Source organism: Atta colombica, unplaced genomic scaffold (genome assembly GCF_001594045.1).
Source record: "Atta colombica isolate Treedump-2 unplaced genomic scaffold, Acol1.0 scaffold200, whole genome shotgun sequence".
Lineage (NCBI taxonomy): Eukaryota > Metazoa > Arthropoda > Insecta > Hymenoptera > Formicidae > Atta > Atta colombica.
The window spans coordinates 1,361,138-1,368,003 of NW_017259295.1; the positions used below are offsets into that span (position 1 = coordinate 1,361,138).

Sequence of the window (6,866 nt, forward strand, 5' to 3'; positions counted from 1 at the left end):
TTTTAATCGAGAATAACTTTATGATGCAGACACAAATCGACTAATGTTTCTATGGGGTTATGTTGACAGATGCCCAAGTTTATTGTATGACGTCTATGATCTATTTATTTCGACTACCACTTATCGCTAAAATCATCTATAGGAAAACGGCGGAAGCAAAGTTGTACACCTAATATTATTAAATAATAATTATGAAACAAACATTTTTATTTTTCATAAAAAAAATATCAAAAATATAATATAAATTTTACTTACATAAATATAGATAAAATATAGATAAAATAAAAAAAATATTATATTTGTGATTTTTACCTAATTAAACATAATTATAAAAGTACATTAATAAATAATTATGTATATTGTATAAAAAGGAAATAATATTTAAAAAATGAATAATAAATTTTTAAAAATAAAAATGCATGTGTTTAATCATATATTAGTACATTGAAGAATTTTCAATCTTCTAATCATCTTCTCGAAGCATGAAATAATCCATTGCTTTGTTCTAAAAAACATAATTAAGGATGTGTAAACGTAGTCAATGTAAAAATATTATCTTTTTTCACAAAATTACATTTGATTATGTTTAATTAAGTTAACCTAGCATAAACTATTTATTTTTTGTAATTATAAAAATTTACCTTATGATATCTTTGGGATAACGAAAAAAAGTGCATTATGAATTTTTATTATTATTACCACATTGTTTACTGTACGTATATAACTTTTCTTTTTTTTATCTATTTTTTAGAAATATTTATGGCGCAGCTCTTAAATTGTCTTCTTTTGCTACGGATATCTGCTCACACGGGATCTGCATAATATGTACATTCTTGTCATCTTGCATTTCATTGGATCCGGCCCAAAATAAAAGCTGCGCAGCCATACCTGCGCGAACACATATTTTTTTGCTGAGTGTCTCTACTGGTTATACTGTGATTGTAGTGCCTGTATCTATAATATATTTCGATCAAATACACATTTTAATATTTAATTAAAAATGTCTAGATGATTCAAACCTTTTTATTTGCACTTTAAAACTCTTCATAAATACAAACTCGAAATACAAACGATTTAAAATGATAATTTTTACAATCGGAGGTTTTGTCCTCTGTGCGATAGAGGATACGTGATTCGAATAGCCAATCAGCGTTCTTCCGCATTTTTCTGTATCTTTTCCGTATAGGCTGCAGCACTGACTTTTACATAATGCATAACGCATAGTGCATAAGCAAATCAATTAATCAAAATCTTTCTTTTCTTCCCATTCTATGGAAAAGAAGAATTTCGATTGATTCGGTTGATTCCCTTATGCACTATGCAAGAGTCTATGCTGCGTCCATATATGCATTTATGTGGTCGCGTTGCCACTACAAATGTTTCGAAGCATTTTTCCTCGATCGCAGTCTACGTTATTTACCTTGCCTAACCTACAAAGTTGGGATTGAAAGTGTTGAAATTAAATTAAAAAATTTGGACATGGAGATTAGGGAAGATTCAATACATCGTAAATACAAAGAAAAAATAAAAAGTGCGATTTTTTTAAATGTTGAAATAATAATAGAAATATAAATTTTTTTTTCAAGTATTACTAGTGCAATATAGTATTACTAGTGCAATAAGTGCAAATATTGCAATTATTTGTTATCAAAAGAAAATTTCGATTTAACGAAACATACATGTTTTGCTGGTATTGATTTTACAAAAGAACAAACCTTGTGTTTTCCTGGAATCTGTTAGATTACATTCTTGTTTCTCTTGCGTAGATAAAATAAATCGCCCTTTCTATCCGCAATTAACTTTATATTTCTGCTGTTGTCCTTTATCAGAGCTCCATTTTTGTTAAGGATAACATCTAGACCCTTGTCAACTTCTTCATCTTTGTAACTGACAGGAGATTCATATGCAAACTAGATATATGAAGGATATTTGTGAACGTATATGGAATGGTTTTCTCTCCATTATCAGCAATAATGTTTACATTTTCTTTCGATTATTTGTACCATTACTTCTTTTGTCAACTTTATTCCGTTTTGAATCTGTTTGAGAATATCTTGATTGCACATGTGGGATGTACATCCAAGCACTATTCTTGAAGCGCATCATGATTGTTTGCTTGAAGCACTGACTCAATTTTCTTTTCTTCTGTTATTAGCGATTGACTTGCAGTTGCAGCCTCTGTGTTGGACATGGCCTTTTTCTTGGAAAGTAGCAATCTGCTACTTTATGTCTGACTTGGTTGCATTTGCGACATTTATATTTTATGTGTGATCTGGAAAAACCTGATTGAGAGCTGACATTATTTTTGTCGTTTATGCTCATAGACTTCTTATAATTTTGCTTAGAAAACATCGTATTGGATTCGTTTTGTTTCCGAGATTCATATTTCTCGATAATTTTTACCTTTAATTCCGCATTAGAAGTTGATCACGAATCTCTATAACAAAATTTTCAAAGCTGCTCAGTAAACTATGTAGCAGTATTATGGTTAGTTAATTCTCCATTGATTTCATGTTTATTGCATTAAGCTCCATTGCATCATAGAATTTTATTAAGTGTGTTCTTACATCCTCGTCTTCTGATATCTTAGCTTGTATTTATTGCTTTAATAGCGCTATCTTCCGTGCAGGTCCCTTTGATACATAGACGGATTCAAGTTTTCTCCATACATTCCTTGATGTTTCACAATTATGAATATTTTTCAATTCTGCGGGATTAATAGAAAGAATAATATCAGATTTTGCTTTTCGATCTTCGGCTACCTGTCGTATACTATGTGTTTATACTATATGTTTGAGATGCTATACGTTCTGTTCCTTTCCCGGTGATTTCTGACTTTGATTTTTTACCCAATACATATCCCCACATATCGTTTTTTATTTATGAGGAGGGTCTCAGCTTGAATGCACTAAGTATCATAGTTGTCCCTTGAAAACATTTCGATGCGCATAGAATTAATAACGTTCGCCATATCTCTTTACTTAATAGACTTAATAGACTTACGTTAATAGACTTAACGTTTTTCATTGTACAGCTTGCTCGCTTCACTCGATGTACAAATCATCCGAGTTTGGAGAGAATACTGATGAACCCTTTTTTGAGATTAGCGGATTCTCACACAGCGTTTCTCCTTTTGAATATCCAAAGTGCTTCCTTTTTTTTTACATGCCTTGTGGGCCCATAACTAAATGTAGAAAATATTGGAAAAGATATAACAGTACACGAATATGATCAAAAGAAATAGTTCCTTCATTTGATAGTTTTACAACGATAGGTAACTAAGAGAGAGAAGTTCTAGGAAGTTAGGAGAGAGAGAGAGAGTAAAAGGAAAAGAACATAGACGGCTTTATATAAAACTAAAAGTAACGCCATCTCTATACAAGAAGAAAGGATATTTTGTTTAATATTCAACAGTTTAATATTAAAAAGATTATGACGACGAACGTCACTAACCGTGACGCGAGTTGGTATGATAATTTCGATCGATCTCGGTCGCGAAGCCGAAATCGTTGCTACGGCAACGATATACTCGATGCGTGACGTGGGCTGCGAGGCCGAAATCGCGGCGTCCTGCGATCACCGCGTGATCACCACAGAACCGAACCAAAAACTGAAACAAAAAATTCAAAGTATTGTAAAAAGTGTCGTTATAATTTACTCCCTATCATCTGGCCGAAAATTTTATTGATAATATTTTTAGTTTTCAAAATACAATAACATTTATAATATGAAGAATGTATCAAAAATTCAAACATATTTATTTTCAAAAATTTAAAAAAAATGGAAAAAAGCTTGGTCAGACGATAAAGAGTACATTATAATTTATGAAACTATTTAGATTTTTTGTTTGAGAATAACCAAAATGTTAGAATCGTGTACATCTTTTACCGGTGCAATTTTTATATGGATTACTGTATTTCCTTGCAAAATCAATATTTCTCAATAAAATTTGAAACACAAGTTCAATATATATATTAATAAAATGCCAAATTACAAGTGGATTGTATTTATACTTTTCCTTCATGCTCAAAGAATTTTCAGGTTAGTCAGAGTGTACTCCCCCCTTAAACATATTTAAACTGAACTACTTGGCGTACAGTTTACAAATTAAAGTAAATATTGTTATGATATTTTTTAATGTTCATACAATATTACAATAACATTAAATAATGTACTTTTAATAATTATAATATTAATAGGAATGGACATATAATCATTCATTAATATTTCGAGAATATTATTTAATATTATATATGTATAATTTCAGTAAAATATTCAAATGTTACGTTTAATATTCTGAAAATATACCTAAAATATTATTTAATGTGCCTATAGGTCGCTATAGAATGATTTATGTGCCATTTTATACAAAAATTGATAATTCTCCGACTCGAGTGTCGAATCTAACAAGCAATTTCAAATTGACAGAGATCAAACAATAAGAATAGTATACAATATATAAAACATAAAATATTGAATCATATCGAATATAAAATTAAGAATATATAAACCTTTGGTTATAGATATAACATTTATAAGAACGGAAGTATAAATTAACAACTTTAAGATTCAAATAACTTAATCTGAAATAAGAGTTAAACAAGTATATGAATCCTATTCAAGTCATAATTATAAAATTAATATTGAAATATACGAAAAGTATAAAAAATGAATCAAGTTATAAAATATATAAAGCATGATAATAATAAGTCATAGTTGTGAAATGTATAAGAATAAATGGATACAGAATATAAATTACAAGTGCCTAAAATCTATTAAGTCGTAATTCTAAAATGTACAAATTTATTATTATAATATATGAAAAATATGAAAAATTGAGTCAAATTAATGAAATATAAATGTATGATAATAATCTTAGTTATATAGTGTATAAGAATTGAACAATTGATACAGAGTAGATTAGATCGAGAAGATCCCCGACAAAAAAGGTCTATCCCTTGTTTCTTGATAATAACGCATTCATTAGAAAATTCCGCCACATCATTCGTCTAACTAAGAATGAAATCTCACGACACATAGTTCATTGCCGCCTGGTAACTGTCAAGAAGCTTATATAGATGTACCCGTGCGTTTGAGAGCCAAAAGTAAAATATTAGCGTCGCAGTTATTTTGGTCTGAAAAGATCATTTTTACAACTAGATAGATTACCCTAGTAAAAAAAATTAATAGAGAACAATAGAAAAATCTTATCGTTTTGAATATGGAATTTGTAAATAATCTAATTCATTAATTTGATTCAGATTTTATAGAAATCCTGTATAAATTTTATAATCCGATAAAATAAGATAGGATTCGTATCCGATCATTATGCTCGCGAAGTCAGTGATATAAAATGATATAAACTTATGGAAAACTGTACAAATTGATAAAAATTCTGTCATTCTCAATCATTCTCTATCAATTTTTTTTTACCAGAGTAAGTAAGTGTATTTATTAATCTTATTCTAGTGTTACTTCTATTATATTGTTTAATAACAATGCCGCAAAGTTTATTTGTATTACTGGGGTAAAAAATGCCAAGATTATTCTTGTTATCCTTAATGCTGATTCTACAATGAGTGATGATAATCCTACGTCTTATCAGTGAAGTTGACCAATAGAACTTGTACGACTAATGTTGATTGGCTAACTTCATCGAATAAGATTAAGACTTCCGACTATACCAACTATTCCGACTATATTCATTATAGAATCAACATCAGTAGTTTTCTAGATAGAGAGACTGTTATTCAGAATGTGTCCATTACCTCCGGCGCGTTTTTGCATGAAATGAAAGAATCTGTAAGAAAAAATGTTGGTCGGATCGGTGAACTGAGACTCAAATAGCACATAGCATTTACAAGCGCTATTGTGCTATTTGGGGATATTAAATATTAAAGTTGTACTCAAGTTAGAAAATCTGTCAAAGCGATAAAGTGTAGCAACGCAAAAATGCGTCGAATAAGCCAAATTTCATCGAAATCAGAGGTTCGCATTCTGAATAATTACTGAGAGATTTTCAGTTGTATTTTTACTAAAAATAATCCTATTTTACTATTTATGTTATAAGATTGACATTTTAACCTTATTATATCTAATAACAGAAAATAATTTAAATCGAACTCTCAAATTTTTAAATAATAAATAACAATAAAATTAAGGCTAATAAGAATCAGCGCGGAAATAGTATTAATATAAAATAAATAGAAGGAATAGGCGAGTTCTAACTGTGTTTCTCTGAAGGGGGAACGGGTCGCAGAGGAGAGGGCAGCGCAAGAAAGCTTAACATATCGCTATTTACGTAAACAGAGATAACTGGGGTCCTATGTTTATGTAAACATAGGACCTCACTCGATAAATTACATAAACATGATACGCGTGATGATGTTTCGCTATGCGCACGCCGCTACAGCAACCGCTGCTGCTGCCCGCCGTCGCCGCCCGCCGTCACCGCCCGTCGCTGTCCGACGCAGCGCACCACTCTCGTCACCGCCGTCGTCGACTGGATCAACCCATACCAGCATGTAAGTTCACATACACTTATCGCATATACTTACCATCTCTCTTCCTCTCATGTGTATCATCTTTCCCGCTTCTGTTGTATCTTTTTTTTCTCACACGCAAAGATATTTTATCATACACTTTTTTTTATTTAATGATTTAAAGGGAGCGAAGTTTAATACGAGGGTGTACCATCGAGCGCGATGATACTTTTTAATAGCGCGAAGATAAGAAGGAAGCGAATAGATGCACAAGTAATATAATTTATATATATTTCTTTCGCACTACATAAAATTTTAAAAATTTTATTTTGAAAAAGTATATTTATTTTAATCTATATTATAAAATAAAATAAAATAAAATAA

General features: G+C 30.4%; 1 pseudogene; it reads right to left on the bottom strand.

Annotated features, from left to right (window-relative positions):
• LOC108687106 overlaps positions 1-6,866 on the bottom strand; it is a 41,035-nt pseudogene that overhangs the window by 33,329 nt on the left and 840 nt on the right.